The following is a 17,760-nucleotide window of genomic DNA, read 5'->3' on the forward strand; positions in this document are numbered from 1 at the left end:
TGCTGGAACTTTCCGAACTGTAATTAAACATTCGAGGAATAAAAATAATCAATGGAAATTCATCTATGATTCAAACAAATCTGCCTTACAGCATAATGCACCACCAGTTTATTTTCAAATGTCAATTATTTTTAAAAGCATGAGAAATACCAAAAAAGCCTATGAAATAAATTATAGTATAAATACTGCAAAAAACTAGAAATAATTATCCGTTAACATAAAAATGCAAGAACTTTCCACTTTTATTTAACTCTTCATGTGAACGTATTCGCAGGTACAGCTAGTTCTTAATAATATTATGATATTTACATAATATTCACTTATGAAAACGCTGACCGATCATTTGCGCGCCCTTGCTAGTGGTTTACAAGATACCGTCCTGTCAGTTACCAAAGTATTATCAAAAAATATTATGTATATGAACTAAAATCAAATGCACCATCAGAGGGCAATTGTTGTACCTTACCTACTATATCAACTGACAACTTCAAATGGTTTGTTTACCAACCGAAGTTCTTTTCTTTGCAATGTGGCGTCATCGATCTATGAAAGTCGAGGTTAAGACGATTTTCGTAATATCTAGTTCATTCTGTCCCTGCTTCTAGCAGGCATAAGATGGCGTGTCGACCCGGCGCCGAAGCACCGGGTCGCACGGTGTCGGTATGTCCAAGGAATCGGGTCAGTTTTAATAAAATATATGTAAAAATTCGATCTTGTTAGTGAAATTAACGCTTGTATTTGGATTCTTCATGAATAGATAAGTGAGTATTGCATTTTGTCGTCGTGTTTAATTAATTGTGTTGCTGGGTGATTATATAACATTCAGATAGTGAATATTTAATTTTATTGAAATTGTTTTTGTAACACTCGGTTTACGGGAGTTTTGGGTTACGTCTGTCCATACGGGGACCTGCAAAATTTTGCCAATGCGGTTTTTCTTTAGAAAAATCTATTGGTTTATTGCCTAGGTTGAGTTGAACAGTATAATAATGCATATATATTTAATATCTATTTACATTATATATTTTTATAACACGTTTTGGCAATTTATTTGGAAATTTTGTTGTTCACGTTTACTGATCAGAATCTTCGAGTTTTGAGTGACAAAATGATTTTTTTTGTTACCTATTTGATCGAATACAAAACAACATAATATAATAAATTTTAGATTTTTTGCTACTATTATATTTATTAGTTAAAGGCATAATATTATAAATGAAGCAAATATATAATTATGGTTTGCCAAATTAGTTACCCCGTGAATTTAACGGGTTTTCGTAAAGAGAAATTGAAATACCCCATATGCATTTTTAACCCTCCGTCGGGCGCAGTCCAAGTATGTACAGAATCGGGCGCAGTGTATCGGACAGATACAGATTATAAATATATTGACAGAAGGCTTATAGTTTTATATATTTTTATTTAATTTGCGCTTTTACAATGCTGAATATGTATATTATGTGTAAACAAAAACAAAATATATATTAGATCAATATTATTTTTATAATATAGCAAAATATAAAAATCCGTACATGCGCTCAAAATGCTAGACGCGCAAACCTTACTTTTTCTGAAATGAATAATTTAATAAATTATATAAAAACAATTGTCCGATTCTGTTGGAATGTTTATACAAAGACTATATAAACAATTAGGACAGTAAAAACTTAGTGTTTTTTGTCATTTTGTACGTCAAAAAGACTTTGGCTTAGTGCGTTTTTTTTAACAAAATTGCTACTAGCAAAATATGCGAAGTTCAAAGACAATCTTATATAGACGAATAAATAGTAGACATAAAATAACGAGGCTACTGAGATATGGAGATCTCGATGACATCAAATTATGGAGAAACATGCTAAAATGTTGGCCCTGTATCTGTCAGATCGGCTGCGCCCGACGGAGGGTTAAATTTAGAAAGTTTATCTAAATTATAATCGTATATACAAAATCTATTAATTACATTGCAAATTTATGTTTTTAGCATTACTAAAATTAGTAAAGATTAGTGCTATGGGTTATTTAGCGTTTCACTTTCAAAATTTAAATTCCGTCAAATTAATGGGCTTCGTAAACTTAATTATTTATTCTATGTATCTTTGTACGAATAAATAGTAATCCGTAATTCTAGTTGATTGTTTATTTCATTTATTTTTGTATAATTATCTGTAATCTATGAACCTAGTTTATTATTGATTTAATTTATATAACCGTGAACCTGGTTAATTATTGTTTTGATTTATATTTGTATAATTAAACCATAATTTATAAACCTAGGTAATTTTTGGATTGCATTTATTTTTGTACAATTGTTTTGTGAATCTTATCTTTAGTTACATAACACAGTAGTCCCTCGATGTACGATGAAATAGTATCTATAACAGTAATTGTTATTGTCATCTAACTTTAATAATAATACATACCGATATTAAATTTTATTAAACTGAATCTTTTTTTTATATTTCAGATTTGTGCAGTGCAAGAAGACGGACCTCAGCTAAGATCTAATGCTCCAAAAGAAAATGTTCAATATAACAAGGTATGAAATTTTAGTTAAATTATGTATACTAAATTAATTATAATTTACTCAATAGAAGTATGAAAATTATTTTGGGATTTTTATAATTTATAAACTATAAACAAATAACTGAAAATCAAAGACGTAAAGGGCGCGCAGCCTATTTTTCTAAACTTGAATCAATTTTTATGATTAAATAGCCCTTCACAGGCCTTTAATATTTTAAAGGCTTAATTTTAATAATCAAATTAACTATTAGGAAAATTTTTATGAAAATCACAGTAGAGTAAACCTGATGTTCTCCTTGTGAACCACAAAAACGCCATTGGCGTGACACATATAATCCATATAAGGTGCAAGTTATTTAATTTACGTAAATTTTATACAAGATTCAATTGTGTTGATAGGACTTTGCATTGCTATAAAATTATTTGAGATTTTTCTTAGATAAAAACAAAAACTTTTTGAGAATGTCAATTGTTCCGCGATTTTTGTCTTGCAGGACTTTTCCTTTGATGATTCTTTTTATTACAAATTGTTCGAAATAAAGGCTCATAATTCTGTTTCCCAATTTACGGCCTTAATCGACCGGCAGAGAATATAAAAAAATAATAATTCAAAAATTCGGTTCCGTTGGGCGCTGATAGCATGTCGCAGCGGGTAGCAATAATTCGCTTAGTTCTGTCAATAAATCAATGAAAAAACTTCCTGCACGAAATCGATCGCCAAGATGTCTGAGCAAATACGTCCTTATATGGGCGTGAAAATTAAAGTGTTTTGGCATCTTTATGAGCCCGCGATAAAAACATATCAGAGGCCCAAAAATAAGAAAAAACTCAAGAACGCGCGTTCGTATAAATCGCTAAATAAAAACAAAACCATACGCGAGATTCATCAACATGTTGGTACCATGTAACAACATGAATTAACTAAAATCACCGCTCCGAGCAATTATTTTTTGAAGCTTGGTGCCTCTGCTCTAATTTTGCGCTTTTTTCTTTTCATTTCAAATTGAATTTATGACGGCGGGTTTTTGATTTGTTGTACTCAACGCGGTCGCTGCACCGAAATTACCAAATTGTTTTTTTAAAGAACTTTTTTTCATTTTCAGTGTTAACAAATACCAAGCATTAGTGACATAATTGCATACATGAAGATTTGCTATTAGATTTATTCTAGTCATGGCATGTTTGTTTATCTAAACACTTGCCTACTCATACCTGTAGAATAAATTATAAATCACATTTATATCAAATATTTCAACTACAATGTAAAATTTTTGCGCTAAAGTGTATTTATTAACTTTCCATAGGGTAAGTTATAGTAATCGCAAAAAAATGAAAATTTTTATATATCTTTACGTTATAACATTTCTGAACATTTTGGCATAATTTGGAAAATATTGATGCACGCGCGCGTGTTTGTGTGTGCGGATACTAATTTTCGTCGATGGTTTTTCAAAGATTTAAAAAAAAATCCAAGACTTTTTCAAAATATTTAATTCTTGGAAAGTTCTAGTAATTTACCTTAAGGCACGATGCCCTGCACCACTAGTTTTTTCAAATTATTTTATATTTTCCAAATAATCAATATAGACATATGAGATATATGAGACATAAAACTTGTTCTAAATTGATTACTGTAGAACTTCTATTTAGTAACAAAGGTTTTTAGGAAATATTAGGTTATTCTTGAATTGATATTAAATTCATAAGAATTTTGTTAAAATTCGTATATTTGCCTCTCACAAATTTTATATACGAGTATTCTAGAACAAAAAATTTCTTATAAACCCCCTATTTATATACTTCATACGTTTATTATAAATAAGATTTTCTGAAATCTTGAACAAAACTTAATAATACACAACAATCAATTTTCGCATTTCAGAAGAAAATGCGAAAAATCTTGAAATTTGGAAAGTCGAATATTCAATATGGATTAAATTATAAAATGTTCAAAATTTTAAGAAATTTTCTATTTTTATTTATTATAACGTTAAAGTTTAATTATCATTTTAGTATGATAACAAATCTCTATTTAATTGTCTTTAGTTGAAACAATTTACTTATTAGCAATAAATTTAAATTCATACTTAATTGTTAGTAATATACACATGATAAATTACGAAAACTTTTTATATAAACTTCAAATTAAATGTTTTCAAATGTTGAATAAAACAAGAGCAACCATATTGTAATCAAAATTTGCTACATAATTTCAATCTTTCAATCGACTGGAAAATGCATCATACATTGCATGTTAAAAAGATGATGATCTAATATGGATGGATTAAATTCTAAATTTTTAATTATTAATTTACAAAGTCAAGTTGCAATGATATTTATAATTATAGTATTATAATTTGCGAATTTAATTTAATTTTTTTTAGTTCATGAAAACCTCATTCCTTGAACTAAATACAAGAAGAAACACATCCACAGTTGAATATCCAAAATTACAAGAGTAGTTTCGTGAGAAAATCCATATCCAACAAAAAACAAAAAAATCAAAATCGGAATATGTCAATGGCCTGTACGACTGAAAAATTCAAATTTACAATCTTTGATCCTTTTCCTGACACCTTAACAAGTTGGTATACTAATATTTATAACAATTTACAACCCATATGCTCGTTCGAATTTGCGAATACCAATTAACTGCAAAGAATATGGTTGCAGTTAATTATAATAAAAGCGAACGACTCTGCGGGGAGTGTTTACCAAAATGACATAAAACGAAATATATTATAAATATATCTGATTCGATTTAACTCAAAAACACGTTTTTGATCAAGATACTCATCTGCTGGGATTCAGGAGAATTTTGCGAGTACCGCTTTTGGAGTTAATTAGCGGGGTAATGGGAATTGTGAATTATTTTTAATACAAAATTTTTTTTTAGCTAAAACTGTTTGCATCAAATATTTCTAGTTTATTTTATACGAGAATATCAGATTAATATAAAGTTTCTTGGTGTCATAAAATAATGTAGGTTTTATCATTTTTGACTCCAATCCATTCTGAAAGTAGACCACAACAAAGATCCCATTTTCAAAAAAAAAAAAAAAAATTGGTCAACAAATCACGATATGATAGTTTGTTCACAAGATGTTGCTACTGTATAAATTAATATGTATTCATTTATTAATTTAGAATAATTTTTATATAATTTGCTAAATCAAAACTGAAAAACATAAGAAATCTTCTTGATAACTGAAATTTATTAGCGAGCAAAAGTCTTTCATGATTGATATATTATAACATAGGAGATTAGTTTATTTATTTGACTATACAAGTTCATTAAAGCTCTAATTTATGTTGTAGTAGTGTTTTATAAAATAAACTGTTTTTTTTTATTTTTTAAGCATTTTTTTTTAAATAACTCCAACTAAATAATGAGGTTTGATGTCTAACTGCAGGACTTTTCTTTGATGGTCAATTCAAGATGGCAAATTTATTTTATTTATTTAAATTTTCAAACTTATTTAAGTTAAGTTTATGTTATAGTGTATGTTATAATGTAATAATTAAATTTTTTTCTCTTATTCATTTTTTTTAATTAACTACAAATAATTAATTTTGTGAATTCTATTGCAGGACTTAACTTTTCTGATCAATATGAAATAAAGTTACCATAATTATTTAAATAATTATAAGGTTTTTTTCAATTTTTTTATATTAAAATTATTAAAATTATTTTTTTTAGTTTTTATTCATATAGTTTGCTGTAGTTGACATTTATTAAAAAAATGAAGCATTTTTAACTACAAATAATTGTTGAGGTTTGTCAATTCACTATAAGATTTATTTTATTTATATGATTTATGTTCAAGTTTTTTTTTTATTTTATTTCAGTTCAAGATTTAGTATATCCAGATGCCAAGATAATAAATTAATAAGAAAATAAGTTTTAGTATCATTTTTTTGTAAATTATTAAAGCATTTATTTAAAAAACAGCACTTTCCTGAATTATTTCTTAAATTTTATCAGATTTTTTTTAAAATGACTATCTTTCTTTGTTCTTTGCTACATGCTAAAATATTAAATTTATATAAAAGTTTTTGCTGTAGTAACATGTAAATTCATCTTTCTAGATTAACCTTTGGCCTCATTTATCACAATTTATTGTATTAGAAAATTAGAAGAATTATTATGCACAATACTACTACTTTTTTTTAAAAACTATATACAAATGTGGTTTATTTATTTAAACTTACAATAATTTAAATAATTTATAATTTAAACATATTTATGTACTTAATTTACTCTTTTCCAGATAAATTTCAAAAAACATGATATTTGTATAGTCGATCAAATTATCTCGATAAAATATATTTGTAAACTTGTCGATAAAATTTGTTTGTAAAAATTGTTTAAATTGTTGTGTAAAATGAAAACTGTAAAAATTAAAAATTTCAACAATCATTTCAATAATGTCAAAAATATACTACAGAAAGATTTTTTTTCAGGTTGAAAGTTATGATTAATCTAATGATGATACTTGTTACTGTTGATTATTTGATTATATTATTTGCTGTTAATTTGATATAATTTGCAGATACAAAGTTTCTTCAGGACAAAATCTGATTCCTTTACAAATTTTCTCCACTAGTATTTTTAATAAAAAGTATAAAATATAAACTTTTTTCGGTATATTTTTTTCGATTGTTCTATATCCATTCCTAGAAAACAAGGTTGCCTAAGCATTATAAATACAATATAACGATTTTTAAATGATTGCAAAATAAAAATATGCGCATCTGCAAAAAAATAAAAAACGTTCATTGCATACCTAAACCATGACTATGATTAATGATGATGTCTCAGTCCTTTTCCCTTAGTTATAAAAGTCACTTCTGCCCTATTTTAATGTTTCGACAATGAGTTCAATTTTTCAAGATCGGTTACAGTTTTTTTTCGGTATTTATTTATTTCAACATACAATACAATATCACAATGGGTGATAAGTAGAATGCGACATTTAAATGTTTAACAAATCGTAAGTGTTTTGGCAAACACAAAGGTTTTCTCACCCGATGAGCCAACAATGAGATTTTTGTGTACCTGAGTAATGTGAATTAAATGCTCTGTTTATTTGTGTTTTTGAAACATGAGAATGGTCAAAATATTCTTTTTGGGCAATCAAAATCATTAAAGATTTCTATGGTTTTATTTAACTATCTTATTAGTCGTTTCGTAGTCTTTTCCAATGCGAAAATGACCCGGTTAACTTTGTTTAATTGAAATAGTCTATGCAAATTTTAATATAATAACTATGGATGATCATCCTGGGAGTTGTTTGATGAACATGTTTAACGCGAAGTGTTCTATCAGAAATTTTAAGGGACCGATTCTGCCGCACAACAGACCTATGTTATAGCAAGACCATGTTACGCTCCAACTTCCATATATTATGCTACTGAATTACGCTGAATACTGTCAAAATGTCATGTTTTTGCAACTTGTATGTTATTAAGCTTTGTCAGAAAGACCCTGTTATCTAAGATCGTTTTTTGACATTTGTGCGGTTTCTAGGTTAGGTTTTCTATCTGACAAGATGGAAAAAACGCCTGACTACACAGCAACCACATGGGTTTTGACAATATTTAGAACGATTTTGTATGGAAAGTTCTACATAACATAACCTTGCCATAACAATGGACTGTTATGCGGCAGAATCGGCTCCTTAAAGTACAAAATTATCAATTTACATTTATAAACCCGAATTAAGAATATATCACCGGTTTTTGAAAACGTGGTTCTGGACATCTGAATTTATTGTTCTAAATGACATGAAACTGGCGTGTTCTAAAAAATCTTTTTCATACTAATAGATTATTATCATAGATATATTTATTATTTTTGACTTTATTTAACAGTTCTATTAGCTGTTGGTATGAATTTCCTCTTTAACTACGTCGCCTTTCTGAAGGCAACTCAATTTAATTATTTAATATATTTTATTAATAGAATTTCTCTAATATTGATGATCTTTAATTTGATGCAGCAAAACTGGAGAAAGGTTAAATTCACTTTGAAACATATTCCAATCTATATTTTTAAGTTGAAATAGATATAACTGCTGCTTGATATCAGGCTGTCCCAGATTAGTATTGATTCGGATATCTTCTGGTTTAAAGGCCAAACTAGGTGTCTGATCGACAAATTGGTTTATTAAAAAAAATAAAAAGCTTTGATTTTTTCTATGGAAAACGAGTACAATTTTTCAAAAATATTGCTCACACTGACCTACTGACACATTTTGAAAATGCACTTTTTCACATATAATTATGAGGTTTTTTCACATATCATATTTATGAGGTTTAGGTGTGGAATTGCATATAAAAATACTTTTAAATCAGAAAAAAAATTATCTTCGATCATCAAAAGAGCATTTTCTTCAATTTTATAAAACAAATTAGTATATAATTAAGGAATTAATTAGTAATTTGGAAAAAATGACTTGGAGCATAATAGATTTTTTTTAATTTCACAGAACTTAGTCCTTAAGTTCTAAAATATTTCTAAAATATTGCTCTTTTTGATATCTTCTGATTTTGAATCTTGAATTGCATCTTATTTTAGAACCATATTATGATTATGAGGCTTAGGTGTGAAGTTGGATATGAAAAATTTTTAAACCTGGCAAAAATGACTTTCAAACAACAAGATGATAGCATTTTCCCTAATTTCACAAAACAACTTACAAAGTCTATAAGTTACTTTATCTGTGTATCATATCGATTTGACTGTTGCAGTCAGTAGAAAAAATCTCCTAACCCATTGTTAGAGTAGAGTTTTAAAATATTTCTAAAATATTGTTTTTCTAAACCTCCTGATTTCATGGTACAAAAGCTGCAGTTTCAAAACAAGCACTTTGTACATACGTTAATTGTTTTATCTTCTTTTAGGAGCATGATATGGATTATGAAGTTAAGGTGTTATCTGCAGTTGGACATAAAAAATGCATTTGAACCTGGCAAAAATGACTATCAAACAACAAGATGATAGCATTTTCTCTAATTTCACAAAACAACTCACAAAGTCTATAAGTTACTTTATCTGTGTATCATATCGATTTGACTGTTGCAGTCAGTAGAAAAAATCTCCTAACCTTCCCATTGTTTGAATCCGCCGCTGGTGCAAACACGATTTGCTCTTCGCATTGTTGTTGTGTTGTTGTGTTGTTGTATGCTCATCTTTTGTTAAGACTTTTGACAAATGACGCTTTGCGATTGAAAAACTCCAGAATCGAAACATCGATTCTTAAAGTTTATCAGGTTAAGCTGAATAATGGAATAGAGTAGCAAGGAGGTTCTCAAGCATTTTTAAAAAATACTCTGGAGGCACAATTCGATGCTTAAAAGTTTGTATTCAGAGATTATCGAATCCCCATTTCGGCCAGCTTGATATCAGGCAGTTTAATATCGAATTTTCGCTAGAAGTTAAAAATCTCAAATGAAAATCGCATTTGGTGGGCATTGCTGCAACCTAGATACTCCAACACTATTAAAGATTCAAATCCAATATATACTGTCCAGTCCAATACACATGTAAAAATGGGGGTTTTCTACTAATCCAAATATGTAAACTGTACTTTTATATAATTTTCAGTAATTTTTTTTCACAATAAATATAAAATTGTATGAAGGAATTTATATATTAATAAATGAATTGAAATGGTTTTGAAATTATAAAACTTGTGTTCCAAACTTCTTATACTTTTTCATTAAAACTTGAACACTTGAACAAAACTGTTCATCCCAATAATGCAATAACTCATTTGTAATTAAAGAAATAGTTTACCTGAATATACCATTCCAACTTTTGCTCCGAACTAATTATTACTTTCAAATTATTACTACTCTAATTAATCATATATGTTGTTAAGTATATGATATTTTGTAAGTTTATTGTTGATTGACACGCATGTAATATTAATATTTCCACAGTACAACATAAAGTTTTACCATAATTTATTAGCAATAAATTTAAACTTAATAGCTAATAAAATACACTTTCTAGAACACGGAAAATATAAAGGATATTTTTGTATTTCTAACCGATGCATTTAAACATAAATTTTGCAGCATCGATTTGAAGGATATAGTATTATAAATTTGAATAATTATTATCTCTAAAATCAATTTAAAATATTATGATTTGATTTACAATAAATTTGCTAAAACGATACTTTTGTTACATTATTTTCTGGTGTGTCTTCTACAGAAAATAAGACAAGTAAGTAGTTGAATGAATAAAGATATTACTTGAAAATCGTTTGTCATTTCTAATTTTTTAAAATAAGGTTAATAACAATAATATTAACTACATGAAACTTTAACAATAACTTTGACAAATTGTGTTTTCGACTCTAAATTTTAGAGGTTAATTCTAATCTTTAGAGCTAGTTCTAAATTTCAAACATAGTTCTAAATTCTGGAGACAATTCTAAATTTTGGAGACAGTTCAAAGTTTTAGAAACATTACAAAATTTTAAATGTAGTTTCGAGTTTTAGTTGCAGTTTAGAGTTTTAGATGCAGTTTTGAGTTTTAGATGCAGTTTTGAGTTTTAGATGCAGTTTTGAGTTTTAGATGCAGTTTTGAGTTTTAGATGCAGTTTTGAGTTTTAGATGCAGTTTTGAGTTTTAGATGCAGTTTTGAGTTTTAGATGCAGTTTTGAGTTTTAGATGCAGTTTTGAGTTTTAGATGCAGTTTTGAGTTTTAGATGCAGTTTTGAGTTTTAGATGCAGTTTTGAGTTTTAGATGCAGTTTTGAGTTTTAGATGCAGTTTTGAGTTTTAGATGCAGTTTTGAGTTTTAGATACAGTTTTGAGTTTTAAGTACAGTCCTGAATTTTAAGTACAGTCCTGAATTTTAAGTACAGTCCTGAATTTTAAGTACAGTTCTGAATTTTAAGTGCAGTTCTAAATTTTAGATGCAGTTCTAAATTTTAGATGCAGTCCTGAATTTTAGATACAGTCCTGAATTATCAGTTCAGTTATGAATTTTAGATACTGCCCTGAATTTTAAATACAATCCTGAATTTTAGATACAGTCCTGAATTTCAGATGCAGTCCTGAATTTCAGATGCAGTATTGAAGTTCAGATGCAGTATTGAAGTTCAGATGCAGTATTGAAGTTCAGATGCAGTATTGAAGTTCAGATGCAGTATTGAAGTTCAGATGCAGTATTGAAGTTCAGATGCAGTATTGAAGTTCAGATGCAGTCTTGAATTTCAGATGCAGTCTTGAAATTTAGATGCAGTCTTCAATTTTAGATGCATCCCTAAATTTAGATACAGCCCTAAATTTTAGATGCAGTCCTAAATTTTGTATACTGCCCTAAATTTTAAATACAGTCCTAAATTTTAGATGCAGTCTTAAATTTTAGGTGCGGTCCTACATTTTAGACGCGGTCCTACATTTTAGATGCGGTCCTACATTTTAGATACTGCCCTAAATTTTAAATACAGTCCTAAACTATAGAGAATGTAATGGGATGAACAAAATTTACTTATATAATGAAGCTTTTAAATTCTTGGTTTATGAAATATATAATTTATTAAAATTCTAAGTTCCTAGAATCATTATATCAGTGTATATTGTGTACTGTGTACAGAAAACAATAAACATGGATTGCAATTATCTATGCAGTTTTTTTTAGTTAATACTTACAAAATTGATTGAATACAATTTATATCGTAGATAATTTGAAGCTTTTAATTCATTTTATTAGTAAGATGTTACAATTTAAACTATAAACTCAAAATGCGTAGATTCTTCCATAGATTTTTATTACCTCATAGTTCCAGAATCTGTGGTCCAATCATTCGTGTGAAATTTTTTCCAGTCTCACTTTTGTATAAAAATTTCGGCATTCTTCATAAAAAATGATCGCGTATTTGATGTGCGTACCCAAAACATTATCATCATCATCTTGAGCTGGCATTCTTCCCATACCATATAATTTACATCCATGTCAAATAGATTATTTGGATCCAAATTGTAATTGTTAGAGCTATCAAAATTTGACATGATTTTTAAGTTTGATTAGTGTATCTAATGTTTAATCACGGCTTACTAGGACAATTTTTAAATAAGATTCAGTTTTTAGTTGAAAAAAAAACGTTAGAAAGGTACTGTAGTGACCTTAAAATTTGTGCTAAGAATTTGCCATACATAAAAAATATCTTGGACGTATAAAATGCCTCTACTTGAACTTTTGTATTTTTATGTTACTTGATATTTGACAATCATAAGTCATTTAATGACAAAATCTCAATAACTGTTGCCACAATAAACTTACAGTTACAATTTAATATTCATTCCCAACAGTTAATTCTACTTAATATGTTTTCATAATCCAAACAGGTGTATGAAGCTGAGACAACTGCGAAACATATTCTAGATCAGAATAATAAAGTCCATGTTTATTCTAGATTAAGAATAATATTTTACTAAAATAAGATTCGACAGATTTACAAGTGTTGTGTTTACAATGGCTTCTGGTCTTCTGATGGAGCTCGGAATGCTCTCGAGGAGTCGACTTGAGTGGGTTTGGTGAAATTTTTAAATAAACCAAAAATGTTGACAATGGTAATGAGAACAAGTACTAACCAACCCACAAAATGGTATTCGGTATTTGATGTCGATGAAGTAAGGAGCTGGGGAACAATTTGCATAATGGGATCTTGAAAAAAATATGAATATTTTTTGTCTATATGCTTAGATATCGTATAATAGATTTTTTGCACGAAATCGTAAGTTTGAGTAGTCAAAAATAGACGAAAGCAGTTTTAAACTGACTACATTATTATATATGGGATGGTCCTCCTAATGGATATTTTTGAATTTTTATGCTCCCAGCGGCTCAAATACTTCCAAATTCATAAAACAAATTTTCTGAATGTTTTAGGAGGTTTCATCAATTTCAACCTGATCGATAACTGGTCAATTATTGTTTTTTGTGAACGTTATTCACTGAATTTTTATTCAGATTGGACACCCACCAAATGCTATGAATGAAGTCTATAATTGCATATATACATTAGGGTGGTCCTTAGTATGAATATTTACGAGCTCCCAGGGGCTCAAATGCTTATAAAATAATAAAATAAAATTCTCTGAAAATTTTAGCTCCAAATATTACCTTTAAGATAACCCGCACTCTAACCAAAGTTTCTTGGTTATTCTTCCTAAGTAAAAACTTATTTTATAAAATATATAAAAAATGTATTGTAGGTTTTTCTATTTATGATCAAAATAAGCAAATACAATGTGATTTCCAAAATTTTGAATATGTGTGATATGTCGCTGAGTCATAAATTTCTAAAAAATAAATGCAATTTTACCCATGCTATTTCCATGAGAAACTTTGCTTTATTTGGAGCTAAAACTTTCAGAAAATTTTATTTTTTTAATTTGTAAGCGTTTGAGCCATTGGAAGCAAAAAAATTCGAGAATATCCATTCTAAGGACCACCCTAATGTATATATATGTAATCACAGTCTTAGCTCAGAGCATTTGTTGGGTGTTCAACCTGAATAAAAATTCTGTGAAAAACGTCTACAAAAAGACAATAATTGACTAGTTATCGATCATGTTAAAAATGATGAATAAAATTGGGAAGTGTGGTAGGAAGGTGAAAATTAAGGGTTTTAAAAAAAAATCTGAAAATCGATTCAGTATATTAAAGAATAAGTTTTAGAGTTGGACAACACTTGAAATGAATTTCATAAAGTTATTATTTTTTATGAAAAAATGAGCTTTTGCGTAAGCTCAAAAAAGCTCAATCGAATTTTAGTCAAAAACGTTTACTGACAGAAATCGAGATGAAAAATGATGTAATTACCATAATATTTTTTAAGAAATAGGGGTTTGTGGTAAGAAGGTGAAAATTTAGAGTTATATGTGTTTTATTTCTGGAACTTCATTCAAATTCAAGTCACTCAGTTTCTTGAGACAGCAATTTCAAGATGATTGAAAAAGAAGCTTTCAACAGATAATAGTAAAGCTCACTGGAGTGATCCTCAAACTATCGACATAGTAAAATTCACCAAAATAATGTGTGTGACAATAAAATATGAAAAAAATCTTGTTGCTGTTGAAATAGATAGGATAAAAATTGACTCAGAAAATAAAAAATTAATCTTTGCGATAGCTAACCCCCCAACGACTTAGTTCCAATCAAAATATGCGAAAACCTGTCTGGGGATATACCTAAAAGTTTCCAACATTTTCACGACAATTGGATGTATGGTTTGTAAATGCATACTAGAGATGTTCTATCAAAAATTAATTTAAGAAATCATTGGGCTTGCTCGTAGGGAAGCAATTAGAACAACTGTACTTTAATCACAAGTCCCGGGTTCGATTCCACTTCGAGCAGCCTTTTGTCAAGCAGTAGTGACAACAATTTTTCCAGTTAAATATAGATAGCAATATGTTTCCAAGTGAAAATAGCCATCACCCGGCATTGCTGCACCAATAAAACTCGCTCTATTACAGAAATTGTAATAATAATATCCTACTGAGATGTGACAATTGTTTGGGTTGCCAGCTCTCAAACAGACTAGTCAAACCAGCTTAACAGTTTATAGGAGTATTAGTTTCTGATTGCTGTTCAAAAAAAAAAAATTAAATCATTAATGAAGATACTACCAGCTCTCTGATTGAATAAATTTCGCCTCGGTTTTAAATCAAGTCCAGTTATGCCGCTCTGCGTACATATGTTACAATTAAACAACGAATAATATATTGTAGCGTGAGTGCTTCTCATAAATCAGCGCATCCTAATTAACAGTTAAAAACTCTTGTTTATTTATAATGTCGTTGATTTAATGAAAATGTTTTGCGATTATGTTTAAATGCAATGTAAACGACTTGTTGATACATAAAATGTATTTTATATGACGTTACGAAATTATTAAATCGCACGCACCGACATTTTTAAGGACGACGATGTTGCGATTTCTAAGAGAGAGTGCAGACATATTGCAAAGTTGGTCATCAAAATTTTCAAATGGTAATAAAAGTTTTCAATAGATGTAATTGTTATAAATGTCATCCTCTCATAGACCTTTTACTACATGGACTACTAGTCGAGCGCAAAATACGTGTCAAAGGATAGAAGGAGACTGTGACGTCACTGTGTGGACGAGCGTTGCCGACAATCGTGGAACACTCCCGATTGATTAAGTGTCATATACATATACATTATAATATATTAAATGGTAGAGCCTTGGATTTGTGAATATTTTGTAGAGTTTCGAACAAGAATCTAAAAAGTAATAAAAAACAACAAAAGTTTTTTAATAAACTATTTCTTTATTTCTTAATTTACTGTCGACGTTTTGGAACTAGGTACGTTCTTCAGGACATCTATCAAGAAACATAATCTTGATAAGATTTGAGCAACCAATATGTTAAAGAAAAGAAGATGATTTTTTAATTAATAAAATAGTTCATAATTATAATATATAATATATAAATCTGTTTTAATAGGTGGATTCGATTTTACGTACATTTATTTCACAGGGGCAATATTATTATCAAAATTCTTACAAAATTATCAGTCCACACAACTGCCATTATATTATTGAAATAAAACTATCACAGATAATATTTGAATTACATTAACTATTATTTGGTATGATACATAATATGGGGGTGCTCCACGATTGTCAGCAATGCTCGTTCACTCAGTGACGTCACACTCCCCTGCAATCTTTTGACACTGTATAAAATGGAAAACATATGAGGACTAGCAGTCCATGTAGTGTAAGGTCTATGGTTACTCTATTTGTACAAACGTATGAAAACTAGTTTTCTTATAACTCACTTTATATTTATAGACATTAGGGTGGTCCTTAATTTGGACACTTTCGAATGTCTTTGCGCCCAAGGGCTCAAATGGTTCCAAATTGATAAAAAACAATTCTCTGAAAGTTTTAGCTCTTATTATTAATTTTTAGATAGCGCGCAATTCAATCAAACTTCGTATAGAAATAGCATGGAAAAAATTTTGAACATTAAATAAAACTTTTTTTAGGTACAACTTAGCGACAAATGAATTAAAAGTAAAAATTCGTGTCATTTTTTAATGAAAATTCGACGCTCTGCAGATTTTTGAAAATTTGTTCATGCTATTTCCATACAAAACTTTGAATGAATTGCGCTCTATTTAAAATACACTATTAAGAGCTAAAACTTGCAGAGAATTGTTTTTTATCAATTTGGAATCATTTGAGCCCTTGGGAGTAAGGAAATTCAAAAAAGTCAAAATTAAGGACATACACATTTGAAATTTGTTGAATCCAAATTGATGTCTATAAATAAATTGAACATCGACAATTTTAGTTACATTTATTACAAAATCAAATACTTCTTCACATCTTTAGTCAATACTCAATTGGTCTATCTAACAATAAAATGAAAGTACTTTTATCCGTTTTTTATCCATCATTTCACTTAATCTGGTTTTAAAAGTTTTTGCGCTTCGTTATAATTCATGTTATTAAAATTAATATGTTAGGACCACGCAGTTTTTTTGATACTTTTTTTTCCAAGCGATTTGTTTCTGGTCTTCAAAGCGTTTAAATAAAAATAAGAACAACTTGAATGTATGAAACATTAAAAATAATGAACGGTAGTTAAAGAACAGATCTAGTTTCGGGCTAATGTACTTTTAAGTGATCTTAATTTTGGAGTGCCCAGGGGTGTTAGAGATTTGATATAAAATGTTGAAAGTCAATAGACGAATTGTATCAATATATGAAAAAAAAAACTAGAGGGGCATGGCATCGTGCATTCAGGCAATTTTCTGAAACTTCCGGTACTGAAAATTAAATTCTTTGAAAAACCGTAAATTTTTTTGAAAACTGAAAAAAATGAGATTTTTGAGAATTTTGAAGTTTTTGAAAAAATTAGACTAAATTGAAAAATTTTATATATTTTTTTATATTTGGAAAAAAAATTTTATACATCAAATTTTTCTGAAAATTTTGAATTGTTTTTTTTTAAGCAATTGTGCTGAATGGCTGTTTTAGACAAGAAATATCTATTTTAGATATTTTTAGATATATATTTTTGTATTATTCAAATCGGACGCTTCATTATCTTATAACCGAAAAACCATTTTTGGCTCTTTTTGCCCGTACCTTTGAAACCTGCTTATCAATACAATTCTAATGTTTTTTTTTTGAATTATTCAAATTGATGGTTGATCCGTGTTCTCGAAATT

The 17,760-nt window shown here is 28.5% G+C and overlaps 1 protein-coding gene across 1 annotated transcript in view; it reads left to right on the plus strand.

The window, feature by feature from the left end:
* The first annotated feature begins 623 nt into the window (after positions 1 to 623).
* LOC113388622 (adenylate cyclase type 2) overlaps positions 624 to 17,760 on the plus strand; it is a 260,300-nt gene continuing 243,163 nt past the window's right edge. The window contains exons 1-2 of the mRNA XM_026625986.1: positions 624 to 761; positions 2,465 to 2,536. The gene's annotated coding sequence lies outside the window, so the exon portion shown is untranslated. The remainder of the gene's footprint in view (positions 762 to 2,464; positions 2,537 to 17,760) is intronic.

The sequence above is a fragment of the Ctenocephalides felis genome, unplaced genomic scaffold, assembly GCF_003426905.1.
Source record: "Ctenocephalides felis isolate EL2017-DRISC unplaced genomic scaffold, ASM342690v1 CF-g0.4_SCAFFOLD_03572, whole genome shotgun sequence".
In the NCBI taxonomy this organism is placed as follows: Eukaryota; Metazoa; Arthropoda; class Insecta; order Siphonaptera; family Pulicidae; genus Ctenocephalides; species Ctenocephalides felis.